Source organism: Protopterus annectens, chromosome 2.part0 (genome assembly GCF_019279795.1).
Source record: "Protopterus annectens isolate FY-2018-M chromosome 2.part0, PAN1.0, whole genome shotgun sequence".
In the NCBI taxonomy this organism is placed as follows: domain Eukaryota; kingdom Metazoa; phylum Chordata; order Ceratodontiformes; family Protopteridae; genus Protopterus; species Protopterus annectens.
Genome location: NC_056728.1, coordinates 988,511,336 through 988,533,390, shown reverse-complemented (window position 1 = coordinate 988,533,390; position 22,055 = coordinate 988,511,336). Strand labels below are relative to the sequence as shown.

General features: G+C 38.4%; 1 protein-coding gene across 8 annotated transcripts in view; it reads right to left on the bottom strand.

The window, feature by feature from the left end:
* The window catches only part of MPDZ (multiple PDZ domain crumbs cell polarity complex component), a 3,829,210-nt gene that overhangs the window by 240,124 nt on the left and 3,567,031 nt on the right, over positions 1–22,055 (bottom strand). The gene's annotated exons all lie outside the window — the stretch shown is intronic.

Genomic DNA, 22,055 nt, shown 5'->3' with positions numbered 1-22,055 from the left:
TTCACGTACATCCAATGGAGCTGGTACACACACAGTAAACATTTAGGTTCAAGACTGACAAAACAGTAAGCATTTTTGAGCCACACCTATACACTGTAGTAAAATACATATGCATTGTAGTAATTACTGAAAATATAATAAGAGTTTGTGATAAGTGCAGAATGCAACTGCATACATCTATTTACATTGGAAGAAATCTATCAGAGGCTAGAGTACACTTTTTTTGCACATCTTTCCCATTTACTGTGGGGTAATGTTAAATGTAGGGGAATGAAAAATGACAAAAGATGTCTTTTTGTTTCAAAACAAATGTTGGAAACTCCTTCATCTGTTGATCATTTTCCTGCATGCTCTTCTCTTCCTCTACAACTACTTCTCTATTGTCTTTTGTCACCCACAGCCTCTTCAGCATCATTAGCGCCTGCCCCATTCTCTTCATCCTCCTTGACGTATGTGTTCTCTTTGTCATTTGCTTTTTTCTTCTATGACCTCTTTTTTCTCTTTCGGATCCTTGGTGCTAGTTCAGTGGTGGTTATCAGCTATATTTGCCATCTTGACGTCAGACTGTGATGAAATGAACACAAAGAAAAAGACAAGAGAGAGAAAGACTACTCCACAGAAGCCGATGAAATTGCCATTCAGTGCAAAAAACAGTTTGGAAGTTTTCCCAGCAGTAGTTCATAAATGATCCTCTCAAAGGTTCTTTTAAGATCTACACAGACAGTCCCTGTTGATAGGCTGCTTTGGTTCTCAGGGAAGCCTAGGAATAGATGGAAGAGCTGATGATCACTGCCACCACTATGCAAGAAATGTAAATATTTACATTGATCAACAAATGAAGGAGTTTCCAGCATTTCTCTGAAAACAAAAACATCTTTTTTTATAATTTTCCACTCCTCTGTATTTAACATTACCCCACAGTAAATGAGAAGGTTATGCAAAAAAAGTGTAATCTATCTGAGATCGATTTCTTCCAATGTAAAAAGATGTATACCTTGTTAGAAAAGCTGTTTAGTACAATTAGAATATTGTACTTTGACCTTAAACCATGTTTGAGTACTCATCAAAATTTTGTATGTGTTCTATGATTTGATTACAGGTCAGTTATTCAAGGATTTCAGCAGCTGGGCATACTTTAGCTATGCACCTGAAATCAATAGTTGTCTTAGGTAGTGGTATTTCTGGTACAGTGTGGCTAACTGCATGCTTGAATTATTAAGGTACAGTTTTTGAGGTAAGACGTCACCATAAATACCATTTTTCAATTTTTATATGGGGACTAGGATGTCAAATCAACATTAGTAAATGTGACCAAATCACCTACAGCCAGTGTGTTATGTTAAAAATGTGCGCTATTGGTTTGCATAGCATGCAACTATCTAGTGTACATATTTGTGGTTATATTTTTTATTTATTTTTATTTATCCTTTGTTAACTGGGTTAGTCCATGAGGCTAGTGGCCTATTTTCAGGGAAGACCTGAGATGGTATTTATACTACTAGGGGAAATTTGGCTAGGGCATCAGGCAATTTTCCCCCTACTCTTTTCTGTAGGTTGTTGTTCTGTGTGTTGGGACTTCCATTCACTATGAGATATTATTTTATCTATTATTTATTAAACCTAACCAACCATTATAATTTATACTACTAACCCAATTGCAATATTTTTTCTTCAGCTGCTACTGCTATGTGCTTGTTCACCCACAATGTGGTACATGGTTTATGTGCAATACCATTACTTGAACCTTGCAGGGATGTGTGTTTTTTAGTATCTTAACAAGTGTGTGTTTCTAGGAATATATGTAGCTATATACTCAAGTATAGAGTTGATTTATAAGACTGTGGTGGTATTATTATATGTTGTTTTAAATTATGTCTTTCTATGTATGTAATTTCTTTTTTGTCCGTCCCATGATGAGCTGACTGCACGGAATCTCATTTGATCTACACTTGGGTAGATCTAAATGACAATAAAGTTACTTTTGACTTTGACTAGGTGCCGTAGGATCTTCTACATCCACATGAGCTACCACTATCTCAAGCAGATGGGGCCTTGGTTTAACATCTCATTTGAAAAACAATACTCTCAGGAATGCAGCATCTCCCATATGCTACACTGCAGTGTCAGCAGTCAATCTATTCTGTGCAGGAAAAGAACCAACAGGCTTATGCACCAAAGGCAAGTATGCTATCTGTTGAGCCACTGACACTGTATTTGTTGGTACATTGGACTGAAGTTAGTTTGAAGACTGTGACGTTGGCTCTTAACCTTTTTTTTTTTAAATAGAATTGAGGAAAATAGATTGCACATAAAGGTTTTTGTGGAGGTTGGTGATGTAATACTGTTCTAAATATTATTACCTGGAATTGAAAGGTTAATTTTCTTTTACCAGCTATTGCTATATTGATTTGGTTACAGGCATTAAGATTAGGGAATGAATTAGGTGTGGCTATGTCTCTATTCATTTTTCCAGAAGAGGTGTGAAGTTCTAAAATGTCTTACTTGTGCTGAGCTGTAGTATGTAACACCTTTGCTTTGTTTAAATTAAATCTGATTTTCTATCTTGAAGTTTGATAAGCAGCTTGTTTGGTTTGCTCCATTTTTTTTTCTTTTCTTTATGGTATGCTTCTCCTACAATGCTTTGGTCATCAGGGCCATCACCTTCATAAACATTATGGGCAGTCAAGAAAGTTCAGACAGCAGCACCTTGTACTGAATACGATGAAAACTAAACATATCCTATTTAAACTTCAAAAGATGAAGTGCCAAAACGTTTTTTATCATGTTTAATGACACCAGCCAGGCACCCTGCAGCAGTAAGGGCATGAAACTTGAAAAATTACCACCTTGAACTGTACAAATATGCAAGGTCCAGGTTGGGACAGAATCAGTCTCTCCTTCAGGAAGTGAAAGGAGTAAAACCCCTGACTGGACACCATCGACAGTCCATTTTGAAAGTGCATCAATTCATATCTCAAAAGCTCTTCCAAACTGGCTTGTTGTCTCAGCAAGATTCTTCTGAAGAAGAAAATAAGAGGTCCAAGAAGTCACTGGACCTATGTGATGGTTATTCTGGAAAATCCATGACTGTGTAACTATAGCTCAGATAACATAGGACTGATAAGAGACCTGGCTACTGGAGGAGTAGGCATCTGGGGAAAGCAAGAGACAGAGGTCATCACTGGCTTGTTAGTCTTGGAGAGAGTGAGGCAGCATGATCCACGGCTGTAGTAACATCTGGTGGAGATAGACTGACAAACCCTGTAAATCAAGTCCTATGGCATGTGCTCTACTCTGCCAAGTAGCACTCCAGAGCTAAATGTGAATTTGTATGTGTGCGGAAGGACTTATTTTCCTTACCACTCATAATGCAGGTTCCAATTTCAGCAGCCATAATTATTAATGTAGCAAGGAGGATGTGTTAAGACTTCAAAAATATTTACATTCCCTACATGATGGTGGCAGTGGACCTCAGCTCTTCACTTTACTTCTAGGCTTCCTTGATAACCAAAAGAAAGGGTGACACAATGGGCAATTTATGAGGGGGCTATACAGTCTACAGGGATTGGCAAAAGCATGCACATAAAAACTATTGTAACACTTTGGTATCTTCTTTGGATTGTGAGTTTTCCTCCTCCTTTAGGATTGATTTTGCCTGGAAGAAGAAGAAAGAAATGGTTCTTGCAGAATCACAAGCATCATTCACAGTGATAAAGGTCTATTTTATCCTCAACAGGTCCTCCATTGCATCTGGAAAGGCATGCTAAAAAAATTGACAATTCCAGGATATTTCTCTTGAAGTCATTCTTCAGGGATATCAGTTTCTGCCACGTCATGGTGTACAAGTACACATCTGAGCCTGCAGCACTAGTTACTGAACAAACAAAATCAAAATTACAGAGTGCTACAGGGTAGCCCATTCTACAAGCTGCAGCCAAAATCTTCAGTATTCCATATTTAAGGCCAAACTCTGAGAGGTTGCCTAATATTGTCAGTGCCTGCTGCTTAACTGAGAATTAGAATTAGGATAGGAAAGGCAACCAGCCAAGGGTCCTAAGCCCTACAGTGGCAGAAAGGTATACTTTCTAGTCACTCCTGTCCAACTGAACTTGCTGTCTAGAAGCAAGGTAACATTGTGGGCGTTGGTGCCTATGCTAGACACTAAGAGATGAAGAAGGAGTCAGACTGTAGGGGAGAGCCTATGGTGGGGGTCAGGAAGTTTGTCATCTTCACCAGTCACTCATTTAGCCATGTTGTAAGCACTATGATTAAATCTGAAGTAAAAAAAAAAAAAAATGCTGAAATACTTTTTATGGTACTATCAGGTGTGATACAGTGTCTGGAAATTGAAAAATAGAAAATGTCTAATGATGAGGCAATTTTAGAGGAATAAATGCAAAGAAAAGTTGACCACTTGGTTTTAGTTTTGCCTAAATGAATTGCTGTTGCAGAAAGAGTGTTCTGAAACCCAAATCTAATGATGTGAGAATAATAGTGGATGTTATTTTAAATGAATGAAAATATATTACCTACAGATTAACAAACTACAAAAAACTGCGGTGGTGGTGCTGCGGTAGCGTTCTCGCCTCACAGTAAGACGTTGTCCTGTTCGATTCTCAGCTAGAGCATCTTCTGTGTGGAGACATGCAGAATGGGCGTACCTTCGTTGAAGGTTGTGTGTCAGGGCCGGCAACTCGGCACGTAAAAATCTACTGTGAATCATTAGCGGACCGGAGTTCCGCTGTGGCGACCCCCAACCGGGAAAAGCCGAAAGACACAACAACAAATTAACAAACTACATTAGGCAACGGGAAGGAGAGACAGATGAAAATTGTGTACTTGTATGACAGCACTGACACCACCTTGTCTATGCAGGACAGTAGGCATCACCTTGTGGACAACTTGACTGTAATTCACAGCAGATTATGTATTATATATTTTATTTATTTTTAATTTATTAATGGGGTAGAGCACTGATCCCAATTAACTTATTTCAGTCTTAGCCCAGTGATAAACATAACAGATACAGGTCATTCTATACATAGTGAATGACAAAATATAACATATACATGTGTTATATACAAAGTAAATAACAGACTTGGCTTGAGGGTATAAAGACAACAGATAGATGACATTATATAGAGAATGACCGACAAAACACAATATATGCATGCGTTATTCACATAGTGGATACCAAAATTGGCATGCAGAAAGAATCACAATGAAAAGTAGTTAGCTCAAACTACGTAGAGGGAACTAGGGTAGGAAGAGGTTAAGTTAAATGACCAGAGAGAGAGAGAGAGAGCAGTTGCATTTTCCTTGAGTCTTGTAATGTGCTTCTGGTTCTGACTGGAAACTGGGAAAAGGGAGATGATCTTTAAGAACAGAAAGTAAGAATGAAGAGATTCTCATAATTTGAGACCGAGGACTGATAAAGCCTGGTTTGTGCACTGAAGCCTAGTTTTGATGGGTTTGAGGAGAGGGCCTGAGCAATTAAGACTTCTAATATTTTACACTGGTGCATTTCTGAATATTCTGGGGGCTAGTAATGGGAAGGTTACATGCACTGCAAGTTTAAACAGCTAAGAAGAGAAAGTCAACACATTGTTTCATAGGTAGCTAGTTAGCTTTTTCAAAGGTTTTGCAGTGGTGTTCATTTCTTGGGGAGAGACTGAGGAGTCTGCATATGTTACCTGACATGGTTTGAATGCTGGATGGATTTCTTTTAGAGGCTGCATCAGTCAGAGGGAGACCATATTCCAGCTGACCCACTAAGATACCATTACCTGTGGCATTCCTACAGGGTCAGGAAGGAAAAAGGAAGATCCTTATTAGCTCATAATAGGAGAGTTGAATTTTTAGTGTGTGTAGTCCAGGTGGAGATAGAAATTTAAGTAGTAGTCCAACCCAATATCAGTGAATTTGGATGCAGTGATGTTTTCAACAGTGTTATTCAGATGACTGAGGATTTGTAGAGACATGGAAATAAAAGTTTTGCCTAGCTCCAAAAAGCACTATTTTTGTTTCAGAGGAGTTAAGCAATAATTGACTATCACTGACCCATTGAATTTTTTGCTGTTGTGTCTTTCGGCTTTTCCCGGTTAGGGGTCGCCACAGCGGAAATCCGGTCCGCTAATGATTGGCAGTTGATTTTACATACCGGCTTGCCAGGCCTGACGCACAACCTTCAATGAAGGTACGCCCATTCACGCATGTCTCCACGCAGAAGACGCTCTAGCTGAGAATCGAACCGGACAGCGTCTTACTGTGAGGCGACAACGCTACCGCAGCACCACCACCGCGGGCACTGACCGGTTGAATAAAGGCATTAAAATCAGCCTGAAGTTCAAGTCCAAGAGGGAAAGAGGAAAACTGCTGGAGTAGAACAGGACCATGTCATCAGCATAAAGTAGGAGAGGAACATGGAGTATGTCAAGGAGGAGTCTGTTAATGTAACAAGTAAAGAAGAGAGGTGCCAGAATAAATCCTGGCGGATGCCTCTCTGTGGACGAATTGACAGAAAGTTGACTAGTTGAAATTCAATAAGTAGTACTAGTTTATGAACCAGGACAGTGCGTCATCGCTAATACTTATTTCGGTGAGATGGTCTAGCTGAACTGAATGACTGACAAAATCAAAGGCTCTAAGTGAGTTTGAAAACTTGCTCCAGCAATTAGGCCTTTGTCCATTCCAAGAAAAAATGTCAGAGAGTGTCCAGATAATAGAGAATGTACTGCAACCAGAAAAAAGTCATACAACTTTTGAGAACATGGTGATATTAGTTAACATACTGAGGGAGTTACAAATAGAGTAATTTTTCTAAAATCTTTTCTGAGGTAGGAAGGGTTGAAATGGGCCAGAAGTCTGAGGAATTGGGTTTCTTATAGAAATGCTTTACAATGGCATTATTCAGATATTAACACAACATTACATTAACACACATGTAGATGTGTTTCAATGAGGTTATGATGTGGTCTCTGCAATGATAAATAAACCACGGGTGAAGGCTGTCTGCACCAGGGTGGCTATTAAATTTAATTTGTTCGAGCAGTGGGTGAATGTCCTTGATGTGATAGTTCTGAAATACATTAAAGGCACGTATGAAAGGTGGTGGGGGTGGCAGAGGTAGTTTGCAATTGGCAAGATTAAGGGATGGGAAGGTTGCTGAAATGAGAGAGGAAACTGGGGCAGAAAATCGAGAGGATGTGGATTTTATGGAGCGAAGGTTATTCTATCCTAAACGATGGCTGAGCTCCTTCCAAACGTTTTTGGATGAATTTGTGTGGGTATACTGAGCAGCTGTTCTCAAGCTTACAGGATAAAGCAAGATAATAAAATCTAAAAGAGAGAGTGCCAAATGGAAGAGAGGGACAGGAATGTTTAGAATTTCTGAAGGAAAAAAGTGGCTTGGACTGGTTTCATGAAAAGGTCACTTGTTTGTCTTTCGGCTTTTCCCGGTTAGGGGTCACCACAGCAGAACTTCGGTCCGCTAATGATTGGCAGTAGATTTTCACGAATGCCGAGGCGCCAGCTCAACGTTCTACCTTCAACGAAGGCACGCCCATTTATGCATGTCTTTCGATCACCCACCCAACCGCAGGGAGGACATACAGACTCCACACAGAAGGCACTCCCCACACTCCAGCCGAGAATCGAACGGGAGAATCTCTTGCTGTGAGGCAACAACGCTACCACTGCACCACCGCGGATATGCTTTCATGAAAACGTCACTAATAACTGAAATTGTGACAGTCTACCTTTGTATGTTGCTGAACAGGATGCTGGAAGACTACATATCAAAATACAATTTGTATCATGCCATGAAAAAGTGCTGGTACTTTGGCAAATTTTGAATCCAGGCAAAAAAGTGAATCATGAAAGGTGGACCAGTCTAAATGCCTATATATTCTGAAGTTATTAAAGAGTTCTGCTGTAAGAAGCTTAAGTACAGACTCTTACAACTGTTTTAAAGAAAAGGTGTTCTCACTTTTGCGCTGATGTTTATCAATATGCAGTTTCATATGGGCAGGTTAAGAAGTTTGCTTCCAGGATTAGACTGATAGTCCAGTTGTTGTTAAATCACAAATACCATTTAGCTATTGTGGGTTGCAATCTACTAATGAAATAGAAACACATCTTTTTCATTTTGGCTTTTGGACTACACAACTAAAAGAGAAAAATTACCCAACTAAAATTTCTGTTTTCTACACGAGTTTTGCTTCTGTGCCTACCAACCACTACTCATTCTCTCAACTAGATACACTCCATTCACCTGCTTCCCTGGGAATTTCACCAAGATCACAGTGTGATCTGTGGGTGTTTCATGCCCTTGCTGGCATCCCTGCAATGAGGGAATTTGCAGTGGTCTAACCCTGATTCTGGCAAGGGGCTATATGATGCATGCCAGCAAGGAGCTTGCAATACCTTCCCCATGTGAATGCACATTTCCACATGCCTGCCATGAAGGCTACTACTAGGAGGTGGCTCTGAGAGCCTGTCCACTCCTAGGCAGGACGTTTTCACTGCCAGACTCACCCACTGATGGACTGTGGTACTGTATGGCCAACTTTTCACAAATCCATTTCTGCAATGACAGCAAACTGTGAACACAAGAAGAGAAAAGAACTATGCAAATCTTTGCAAATGTCATATGATATCAAGGTATGTTTTTACCTGTGGCTTGCGCAGTGCTTTACTTGTTTTAGGTCATGGTATGTTCCAGAAAACAACTCCTGCACATGTACAATTACAGGAACATACGAGGGGATAAAAAAGCTAAGTTCTGACTGGTAGAATTTTTTGCTGACCAATCAAGGCGGGCCCTTGATGTTAAATTTGTCTTATTTCATAAAGATTACTTGTGCAATTAATGCACAACAGGTAATTTTATCATAAGGCACATAAAGTAGGTATAAAATATTAAAATGTCAGTAACCAATTAATCTGGTTCACTTACAGCTGTGAAAATTCAAAATCTGCATTTTTTTTCCCTCCATATAAAAAGTGAGTTCTCTAAGTTGTGTTCCTTATCTGATAATGAAACCGACAGAGTTAAACCTTTCCTAATGGACGCTCCAAGAAAACATATTGCCTCCTCCACTCTAATACTTACACTCTGTTACTCTACACCCATTCTTACCAATATGCAAACTATCAAGCTCAACAATCTGAACAATGCTGAAAACCTCCCTTACAGGACCTACCACTGCTTGACTCTCAAAAAGCAGCACTGGTTTGAACTTCCCCACTGTCTAACATACTCCCAACTCCTCATAAGCATTAACTTCAACTCTAACCCACATAAATGCCCATCCCTGCCAACATCATTCATATCTACACTCCAACCAGATCACTATGTTCCACTGACAAACTCTTCCTACTACTTATCACTAAATCTAACAACCCAGCAGTTGAAACTCTTTTCGTTATTTATGTTTCCAAAATTTGTGACACTATTTTGCTATCTTTGAACAGGTATGGAAAAAGGAAATGGGCTAGGCTTTAAATGCCCCACAAGGGCAGCTAGCCTGGTACTTACCTATGAAGCAAGATCAAGCTCAAGGTTCTTTCAAAGATTATTTAAAGTTTCATCTTGTACACCAATGACTTTGACTGTGTTCCTCTCCTGTGCATCCAACACAGAATATTAAAATATAATAGTAAACAAGCACCTCTTCCACTTTTTGTAACATCCAATGATGTTTTGGGCTATTCTTTTCAGCCTCCTTCTTCCTTCTGTCCTTGTCTCCTACATGCCTCTCATGTTACTCCATGCCCTTCTTTTCCATGCCAGCTCCCCTCCTCTCTGTCAGGTCCCTTCTCTATCCCCTCCCCTGAACCTTCTCCTGTACCCATTACTAATCTCTGATCACCGTCTCTCTCTCTCTCTCTCTCTCTCTCTCTATACTCTCCTACCACCTATACTGCATATATCTGCACTTAATCACCTCATGTCTCTCTCTCATCGACTATTTTTCTAAGCTATTATCTTGAAGCATTGCTTACTCTGCCTTGCCTGTTGTCTCCTTTGTTATATCCAAAGATTTTACCTCCACCAGTTCATTCTATACAGCATACTGTAGAACAGTTTTTTTCTCATACTGCTTTGCAAGTTTAAATCTTCAGAACAAATGTCACAAGACTATGCAATCTTATGTTTTCTAGTTCCCTGAAATGTTTCCAATACATCTACTTTTTATGGAAAGCCTCCTCTGCAATTTCTATTCCTGATTCTTTTCTTTTTTTCTTTTCCACATAAGTTTCTTTAAATTGGAATATGTACTCTACTGACATTGTTGTAATTATGTTTCAGTAACTAGAACATGTGGTCAGAGCAATAAGATATTGACCCAAGGAGCCTTTTTAAACTTAGCTATGCTTCTGAATAAAATCTGGTAGGTTTTGGTTCCCAAGGGTTTTGTTGGGGTACATATGCTTGGCCACGGGTGGTCAAGCTATTATACGTTTCCTTTCTCTAACAACATAGGTTCCAGACCAGAGGTATACTTACAGTTCCTCATCCACTGATCCAAGTTTCACTTGAATAAGTGCAGGGATGATCTCTGATTTACATGGATGGGAAGCCTTTTCCAGACAAAGGGGAGCCTCTGAGACACAAACCTGTCCCTCCATCATGTCCTATTTATGTTGCAGGCAAGGTTTAGGTCCCTAAATCAGGTGTTTCTGATGCTATTTGTTTTACAGATGTGCAACAGGTCCATTATGGTTGGATCAGAGGAAGCTTTGTAGGCAAGGCACAGGGTACCTCTAAGCAGCCTACAGGAGACCAAACATACGGACAAGGCTTTGAGGCGATCTACTTAGGATGTGTTTTCCACACCATATATTCTTTTTTGCGAGGAATCTCTGTGGAAGTTCCAGTTGATGAATATGCATGACCAGGTACATATTAAACTGTACTAAATGATTGGTCTTACAAGAGCAGAGTACAATGGAACAATGACATGCTTAGATCTACATGCCACACCCCTGTTTACGAATTATGCAATACAGAATGATTTTCTCACTTCAATAAACACACGATGGTCAAATGCCAAATAACTGTCTACATGTGCTCCCAAATATCTGACTACACAGGCTACTCTTAGGGGTGTATTGCCAATGTGGCAGTTTGCTGGGATGGCTGTCTTTTCAAAAGAAATTATGATGCACTTTTTGGCATTGAGTTTTAGACCATGACTCTGGCACCAGTTATTAGTCTGTGTTTGGCCTTCCTGGAGAATATGTGTGTCTTGGGTAGGATTCAATGCACCCACTTTGCAGTCATCTACAAACTTGGTCAGCTACAGCCACTTGATCTCTGAGAAGTAGATGCCAAACAGAAGTGGCCCCAGCAATGAGCCCTGAGGCATTCCATTAATAACTGGCATTTCTGAGGAGGTACCTCCCGTTTTTAACTTCTTGGGTCCTATCTGTAAGCCAGTCAGCTATCTATCCATTGGATGATGTAGGAGTTTATACCTAGCTTAATGAGCTTTTCTACAATGCAGAGTCGTGTACTGTGCAAAATGCCTTGACCAGGTGGAGGTATGCAGCAGGCACCATTTCGCACTCATCCACTAGGCTGAATAGGGCAAGACCTACATTTGCCAAACCTGGTCCAATGTTTGTAAGTTGCCTATGTTGTGATTTAGGATCTCCATGATCATTCTCTCCATAGTTTTGCATATTAGGCTAGTCAGGTTATTAGGGCAATAATTCTCCTTTTCCGTGGATGGCCTACCTTTGTGCAGTGGGCTAACCACTGCAGTCCTCCATTCATTTGGCACACAGACTTCAAATGAAGGCTGTGGTTAAACAGTGATTCTAGTAGTCCTGATAGTTAATTTTTCATGCTATTAAACTGGCATCCATGGATATTACTGGAACCCACTCATGCAGTGTTCTTGGCCTTAGAGAGGGCCTTGAGTATCTGCACTTTAGTGATAGTTGGGGGTGTCATGGATGTATTTTTTTTCCCAGAGGGGCGTCTGTGAAGGAGAATAAGGAAAAATTGGAGATAAATTTATAAGCCAGGAGGTTTGCTACATCTTCTGGATCCATATAAGTGTTCTACAGCTTAACACAACTGCAGGCTACTAAGGTCATCCAATAAAACAATGCTAAAAGTATCCCTATCTCACAACTATCATGGCAACTCCTCCTACTCCTATAAAGGACTGGAACAATCTTCCTCAGCACATCTTACAGAGTCCAAACCTGTTCACATTTAAAACTACCCTGAAGGATTATCTAAATACTAACTGGCTTTGCACCTGTATCCCTCCTGGCTTTTTTTTCTTCATTCTAGTTTACTTTTCTTCTACTGCATTAGATGCCTTTTTTCTGCTCATTTTGCATTGCTTGCATATTTGCTCTTTTGGATAATATACACGTTAACTATCTTTTTTTTTTTTTTAATTTGTACTTAACTTATTTTTACTTTCTACGTACAGTTTGCTATTCCTTCTAATATTCTGTGATCTTGAAACATATTTTTGATATTTGATGTAACTGCTTACCTGTACTTTAACTTTAACTAATTTTGCACTGTTCTTGAGCTTTTCTCCCTGGGTCTCCTCTGAAAACAGGTTTCTGACCCAGTCGGACGCTACCTGGTTAACAAATGTAAATAAATATATAATCTGGTACATTGCTGTGTATTGCCTTTGAAATTATGGACATAGCTGAAGAAAGCTTTGTGATTGTCCTTGACCTCGGAGGCCAATTTTACGTCAAATTTAGCTTTGGTGGACTTCATTAGTCCACTGAGTTGCTTGCTAAAGTTGATGAGGGTTTTTTTTAACTTGCTGTGCATTGCACTTCATACTTTTTGCCATGAAGTTCTTCCTTTTATTATACAATGTACTGATGTTAGGATTCCACCAAGACATCTTGCTTTTTGAGTTGATCCTGAGCTTAATTCGGGCAGATACAGCTGTCTCTAAGCAGCTGTTAATATGATTATATAACAGGGTTTCTGTGAAAGACTCTGCACAGACAATGGTGTTCTCAAGGTTTGAGGGGCTTGAAATTTTACCAGGGTGTTACTTAGTAGTTGGAAATTTTCCCTAGAATTCCTGAATGTTCCAGGGTTAGCCACTGTCCCTGATTTTATCATCACTTCAAAGCAGACAGCTTTATGGTCTGACCTGACCAGTGAGGACATTATACTAGGAAGGATGCAACATTCCACCATGTTTGTGACTACCAGGTCAAGGATGTCTACACCCCTAGTAGTCAAAAACAGTAACTGTTCCAAGACATCTGCATTTACAAAGTCCAGAAATCCATGGGCCTGTATGCTAGGTGTCATGTATGACTCCTAGTTTATACTGTGGTAGTTAAAATTGTCCTTGAGTATGGTATTAGGTTGAAAGGGGAGTGTCTCCAGTACATTTAAGCATGTGTTATTGTTTTCCTGGGTTACAGAGGGGGACCTACAGATTACAAGTACATGGCATGGGACTTTGTGTCAGGTAATTTGGATATGGAGAAATTCAAGTATGTCATACTGATGGACAAGCCATGAGGTGTGCTTGATTTTAATGTACATAGAGACACCTCCACCATTTGTCCATTCCTGTGCAGTAGTAGTTCAGCAGGTCTAAATGTGTGGAAGGCATTGTAGCCCCATACTGTCAGGTTGCCCTTCATATCTGTAAACCATGTCTCAATAACTGCACAGATGTCTACATTCTCAAGGGTGAGGAGAGCTTACAGGGAATGAAGTTTCTTGTTTAGACTTGTGGCACTGAGCAGTAACATCTTCAGATTTTCCTGCGCTAGTTTAGCTATGTCGGTAGGTTTATCTGGTTGTTAATACCTAAAAAGGCAGTATGGGGGTGAACAAGGTTTTAATCAACATTCAAAATCTCACAGGGGACAGGTGCGGACCATCCTTGTCCAAATGGAGAGATGATTTAATCAGCAAGCAAAGGAGAGTAGTATTACTGGAATTTAATTCATCTTCAAGTTTTGGTGAGTATCTTCACAAGGTGGACCCTGTTTTTACAAAATCTCACCAAGATGACACTGATATACAGACTATATTTTATATAGCATATATCATGGACAGATGTAGATTAAAAAACAAAAAAAAAAATACATCAGGGTGCACAAGTCCCAGGATACAAAAGTGCCCAACCCTGGTATGCACATAGGTGCCAGGAATGGAAAACAAGACACTATACAGTCCCCAAGATAAGAAAACATTCCTACAGTGAGGTTACGTCAGGCCCAGGGTGAGGATGCCCCCCCCCCCATTGTAGAATGTGATAGTAGTCCAGTTGTAGTTCACAAAATACACAAAAACTTACGTCCAAAAAAATGAGCCGTAAAGATGAAAGAGTGCACTACTGAAGATATGAAGAAAACATTTACTATTACTATTATGCAAGAAGCCCAGAATTTCCAGATAGAAGACATTCAAAAAGACTGAGAGAGAAATTAGAGTAAAGAAAAATACTTGCACAAGAAAACTGTCAAAAGCGTCAAATGCAAATTTGTGTTCCTTAATACAATAGATACATGAAAAACATTACATAGACCAAGAAACTTTGGGCCATTTGGAAAAAGAAGCAACTGAAAAAGTACAAAAATATAAAGAACAAAACCTATAAATTTTTGAAAGCTATAAAAAAGAAAAATTGACATGGGAAAGAGAGAGATATCTGATATGGTGCAATATTTATGCAAAATAGCAGGCCAAACTAGCCAATACAAAAAAGCAGCTTCAAAGATATTTGAAGAGAAATACAGTCAAAGGCACCTAGATATGGAAAATTTCACAATACAAAAAATAGGATCACAAAGGGGGAATGTAGAACAGAAGATTAGTAAAGTAGAAGTGAAACAAATAGAAGTTGAAGTTATGGAATACCTGCAAAGTGAAGGATTTAGTGTATAAAGTCTAACACAGGTTATATCACAGCAAGATGGAACAATGAGTCTCCACAGTAAGGAGAAACGAGTGGAGTGGGAGATATCGAAGGAGGATATACGGAAATGGGAAAGAAAAAGACATTTAATAAGGTGCAATATTTATGCAAAGGAGACAGCAAAACTAATCAATACAAAAAAGCAGCATCAAATATATTTGAAGAGAAATACAAGCAAAGGCATCTGGATATGGAAAATTTCACAATACATAAAAATTAGAAAAACAAAAGGGGAAGTGGAAAAGAGGATTAGTAATGGAAAAGTTATAAAGAAATAGAAACTGAGGTTATGGACTGCCTGTGAAGTAAAGGATTTAATGCAGAAAATCTATATCTGGTAATGTCACAGCATGATGGAACAATGAGTCTCCAAATTAAGGAGAAACAGGTGGAAGAGGAAGCATCTGATCACTTGCCACATGAAGATACTATGGTGCCTACCGTAGGAAACCAGCAAAAAAGTTAAGCTGGAGTTGCACAGCAAGGCAGGGAAAGAACAGGAAACAGTGGCAACTCTGATGCAATCGATGTTGTGGAGTGATATGCTAGTGAGTTCTTATATTAAACATCACAGGAAGATCTTCTGGAACCTTCTATAGAATGCCCCCAGGAAATAAAAAACAAAAAACGTGCCCTCAGTTTAGAAGAAAATGATCCAAGGGGAAAAAAATTGCTTGATTTAACACAGATGGAGAGACGCATTAAGACCAATGAAGGAAACAGATTACAGAAAGTGAATACAACCCAAAATGTTAGAAGACTAATAAAACAAATGAACACAGTAATCAACACTACTGACAAAACTCATGTGATATAACAGAACATGCTACTGTGCAGCTAAATTAATAACAGATAAACTCTTACCACAAAAACACAAGGCAATAAGGGGAAGGAAGGAAAGAAATCAAATGCCATCAGGGAAGTACTGAATATACAAAACTACAAAGCAAATAAGACAAGAAGTGTCACTGATGGAATAGTACAGACGAGGGAACAGAACAATAAAAATACTTAGAAGGATAGACCTGATAATAGGAACATGCAGTACCAGAACAGACCAGGATCTTTCGTACACTATTGCAAATAATAAATTAAAGCTATCAGCAAAGGCAGAAAAAGTTAGAAGATATGCAGATAAAAATAAACGAAAAGTACAAAATAAGCAATTCACTGATGACCCAAAAAAAGTTTTACAGAGAGTTGGGAAGCAAAGCAAATGGAACAGAAACACCACCAATAAAAAGAAAAAATACACACATTTTGGAGAAATGTCTATGACGATTGCATGAAACATAACAAAGATGCTAAATAGATAGAAAATGCAAAAGAAACGGTAAGAGGTTAAAATGCACAAATGGGGTGAAGTAACGGCCAGAGAAATTGAAACATAATTAAGGAAAGCTCCTAACTGAAAAAACCCAGGCTTAGATGCAGTACTTAACATCTGGCTAAAAGTATTAACATCTTTACATGAAGATTTAGCCCAGAGTAAAAACTACTTGTATGCGCACCACAAATACACACCAACCTAGATAACACAGGAAAAATGATACTCCACGTTAAGAGTGAACCTGCACCTATCCCAAAAACTACCAATAACTTGCCTTCTGACACTATAAAAAGTATATACTGAATTGATGCCGACAGAATTTATACTCATTTAGAAGAAAACTCAAGCATGACAACATACGGAACAATGGATCATTTGTTGTTAAATAAAGACAAAATGGAGAATTGTAAAAAGGGGAGGAATCTAAGTATGGCATAGATTGATTACAAAAAAGCATTTGCCAGCATCCCACATTCACAGATAAGTGCTTACAAATCTATAAAATATACCTTACACTGATCAATTACATTACGGTGACTGTGAAACAGTGACAAACCACTTTGCATGATAAAGGGCAAATTACTATCCCAGGAATAAAAATTGAAAGTGGGATATTTCACTGTGACACTGTTACACTGCTATTTTGTCTTTCCCTTAACCCATTATGCTGTCTACTTATATTATGTTATGATTATGATTGCAATTTGGCTTCCAGAAAACAACAAAGTGTAAAGACTTCTCTTCTTCTTTTTGTGGACAATTTAAAACTGCACTGTTCATCAGATGAGGAGCTGATAGCAAAACTGCAAATTATCAAAACTTTCTCAGATGATACAAGAATGTAATTTGGTCTGGATAAATCTCCAAAAGCAACATTTAAAGCAGGAAAGCTGCAGCACCAAGAAAATATCAGTCTGGGACAGGAATGTGATATAAAGGAACTTGAGGAGGAGGGAGCATATAAATATTTGAGAATTAATGAAGGATCAACAATAAAACAAAAAAAGTGAACAAAACGCTGTAAGAAATATTTTGGAAGATTAAAATTAATACTCAAAATAGCCCTTACATCAAGAACAAAGTCTAAGCAGTAAACAAATTTGCTCCTCCTGTTCTGACTTACAGTTTTGAGGTGACTGACTTAGCACAAAAGGTAATAGATCAGCTGGACAGAAAAACAAGAAAATGCTTCATGCTTATCAAATGATACATAAAAAAAATGGTGTGTGTGTGTGTATATATATATATATATATATATATTCCGCTTTCTGAAGGAGGTATGGGCCTCCTTGAAACTGATTACATGCATAGATTTGCAACTATAGGACAGCATACATATATGCTGACCTCACCAGATCCATAGTCAAAGTTTTAAAACATGAAGAGATGAAGAGTACAAGTTTAAGATGACTTCTCTGTTTACTTTAAAAGAAGCATATCTATGTCAAGTAGGAATGGAAATCAAACCAGAAGCACACAAAAATCAGGCAGCAAATAAATGTGCCAAAAACAAAAGAAAGAATATAATGAGAAGGATCAGATGAGAAAGTAAGAAATGTGGAAAAGGCATAAATACAGTCGCAAGTACAGAAAACTCCTGGAACAACCTTGTACTGATCAGGATCTGAAGAAGGAATGGTTAAGGAGAGGTGAATTTAAACCAAAGGATGAAAGATTAATATTGGTGTCCCAGGATAGTGGACCACATACACATTGGATCAGAAAATCCACTGAACATGTATGAGAAACAGGCAAATGTGGGTTCTGTAAAACAGAACTGGAAACAGTCGCACATCATTTTGCTGGGCGTGCTACACTAATGGCAGAGGGCATGCATACTAAAAGGTATAATAATATGGAAAGACTGTTTCACTGGGGATTGTGCAATATTGTACAACTGCATAATACTGAACTGGCTGAGAAGCTCTAAGCTCATTTTTAAAGTCAATTATTTTCTGTTCATATTGTGACATCATCCTTGGAGAAAGTAAAATGCTTCTGAATGCCTAGGCTCATAACAACCTGGAACACATAGTCAGAGAGATCCATCATATCTCTCTTCATGTAGTCCAGTGAGATACGTCTTACTTTGTTTATGCCAACATGGAGGAAGCAGGACAGTTTGATCCAAATGCAACTGGATACACTTTCATATTAAAATTCACATTTATTGTCTATGAGATTATTTATTGGACAGTTTGACCCCAGATGTTTTGACCCCAATTAAATTTAATAAAATCGTTTTACTACTTTATATTTTAATTAGGAATTTTAGATAGGAATTTAATATATTAATATTTTAATATGTAAACATTAATTTAACATATTATTTAATATCTACATATAATTAATTTAATTAATAGTTTTTAACATATTAACAATGAAATCAATCAAGAATTTTACATAGAAAGTTAACATATTTAACTACTGCATTTGAAGATTTACTTAGCGCATCTGTAGTTTTATTCAGTTTTATGCATTTAATTGTTATTAAACCTGGTTTTATTTTCCAGGCAGTGTTTAATTTTTTTACTTTGCCAATGTGAGTTCTCTATGACTGTACCAAGTTACAGACCAGTAATCCAAATAATATTTTGTTTTTGTCTAATGACGGGTTATTTTTTGTGCAATTGTGTACGACTGTCATGTGTTTTCATTACTCTTGCTGAGTGTTATAAGCTATTATAAAGCCTTGTTAACTAGGGCGTAAAAGTAGTATCAAACTGTATTCAAAGTGTTACAGAACTAGATATGGAATGTGTTAATGAAGGGGTCAAAAAGTCCCATACCCCACATGGACTGTAACTGAGTCATACTGGTACTTGTGGTTCAATGACAGAAGTGCATACATAATCTGATGGACCTTGGCCTCCTGAAAGGCAGCTACATGTTACTCTCTCCTTACTTAGTTTGGTGAGTGGGAAATGTGTGCATCTCTCAATGCAGTCTCCTATGATCAAAACACTGGGTTGTGTGGCGTGTGTTATGGGCTAGAAGCTGAGACACCATGGGATGTGAACATATGTATCATGTTGGGTGGAAATGCTCTTGAGGTTGCTAAGGTACTTATTATTTGTACAATCCCTGACAGGTCTTTGTGGTTTAAGAGCCTCAGCATATGTGGATCTATGTGTTTGATTCATAGTATGTGAGGTGGGTGTGCAGTGTGTGTTACTGATAACCTTTGTTATTATAAGTGCTTGTATATGACAGCTTTGGATCCAGTGACATTATCTGTAACTGCTGTTTTCTAAGCATTGTATCCAGAGCTTTTCTCCCTAGGCCTCCGGTGAAAAGGGGTTTTGCACCCAGTAAAGAAAAACAGTAAATAAAATATAAATAAATTAATAAACATGCAAACTACAGCAAGGCAGTGATATTCCAATGCTCAAGTGCAAAACAGTTGAGTAATGATGGTGGTTCACTAATGCTAAAGTAGTAAAATGATGTTTCTGTGCTGCTGCTGACTTTGTCCATTCCACCAAAACAACATGCCGTCATATACTGCTTTCATTTAAAACAAGTAGCAAACTTCCCTTATGGGGAGCTCGTTCTAAGTTTACAGTTCATCAGATTAAGAAAATGTGGCATGAAATGTCTCAGTGAGATTGGGATTAACATAGGAAGTACAAAAAGTGACTATGAGCCAATCTATCAAGCTGCAGGAACAAGCAACACACCCAACAATTTCACTCAAGTTACGATCCAGAAAGTTAGAAGTTTTGTCATAAGCTGCAAAATTCTACAATGGTCTAGAAAAGCTCCATTCTGTTGGCTTACAAAAGGCCTTATAGAAGACTAGCCATATGCAAGGATATTATCCATTATCCACAAACATGAAAACTGCCATGCACTCTCCAACTTAGTGCAACTAAAAACCAACCCTAGGATCCTTAGATCATATGATAAACTTATTCTTAAGGTAACTAATACCATAATTACTTTGGTGACTCTCTTTTCTCCTTCAAAGTAGCCAAGCAATAGAACCTAATACCCCAGAATATCCTAAAAACACAGATAGACTTAGCTTCAAACAACTCCTAAAGGGAATCTCTTACTCAACAATGGCTACACTCATGCCATCAATCAAATGGTACTTTTCTGCTATCTTTCACCATGTCTTAATTCTACCAAATGAAAATAACACAATGGTTTAATTATATATCTAATGAGTTTCATATTATTGTCTGCAGTAAGGCTTAAGAACTGCAATGTTTTCTGTTTTACATTCTCTTTTTGTAAACTGTGATTGTAGGCAACTGTTAAAACTTTTTGTATATTCTTTGTAAATCTTTCCAAAAATTTTTGTACTATTGTTATGGAGTTTTTCTCCTCAGGTCTCCACTGAAAACGGGCTGCTTCTCCAGCTGGACACTACCCAGTTAAATGTAAACTATAATAAAATAAAAAAAAATAATAAATTTAATCCCTTAGCTATTGACCATTTTCAAGAAGACTGCCTCTAGTCAACTGTCTTCGACTACTTTTGCTCTTGTGCATAAACAGTTTTATCTCCATGATGGTTTGGTATGTTCCTCTGAAAATTTGATACTGGCGTCCTGCAGAATACAAGAGTAGCAGACAGGAGAAAGAGAGACTTTGGTTGATTCTAAGTACCTCTGTTGACAGTTTTTTGCTTAAAACTGATTACTGCACTTTATTTTAGTTGTTTTTAAAGTTATTTCATTTATTTCAACTGCAGTTACTGTTTGTTGGCTACACTCTCAAATGTGCTAGCCTGCTCTGTGCTTAAAGTGAGTTTACTGTTGATTTAAGTGTATTTATTTATTGTTTTCCTAAAAAATGGAAAAAAATTCTGTTTGCCCGTTTTCCTGCCATTTTCTATTACTAGAATAGTCTGGATTCAGATCTGCTGAATTCAGGACTGTATTGGAGTTGTACTGTGATAGAGGGAAGCTTTTCTACTTATCAGTGGGAGTGGTAAGCACTGAGCAGCCTATCTACCGCTAGAGGAGTGGCTTCAAGCTCTGAAATTGTACCTTATTGGTTGTTTTGGGCTACATTCTATCCCTTTTAACTTTCTGCCTTAAAAACCCTTATTTGCATGGGTTTGCGCGACGCCCAGCACCACTAAGCTAGGGTAAAACTATTTCCGGTGCCAGAAAGTCTGCTCTTCAAATTTTCCCTTACATCTTGATACTTCTTTTCTGAACTTAAACAAGCTTATAAAGTCTAGCACTTGTCCAAACTTCCCATAGCAATTACTGTAGTACACAGACTGCTACCAGCACTAAACTTTTTATAAAAGAAACAGCCTCAGTACTTAATAAATTACACACCCTTCCAGGCATGTCCAAAGGTTAGTTCCCCGTACTTTCTCCTATTAACTTGGTGAACCCGGGCATCCTGAGGCAATGTAGAAACTGCCTCATGTACACTGACAACCCTCTCCTCTTACCCCACAACACTCAGATTTGCAAGAGATGCACTTACATATCCAGACAGGAAGCCACGCACTCTCCAGCCAAGAGTGGAACAGCCACTCAAGAGGAGAAGGTCAACACTAGCACCACACCACAAGGAACACATAGCCACATACCCTCGCAGCTATCACATAACAACACAAAACACACACACACACCTTCAAGTAGGCTCTCAGTAACAATCTACCCAAACAACAGAGACCTCCAAGGCAGAAACACATGCAACCACTGCACCACAACACAAACCATAAGACACAGCTCACATAAACAGTGTGCCACACAATCAAAGCCCCTACTAAGGCAAAACTGCTTGCTTAAAACACTTATTATAAGTGACTCAAT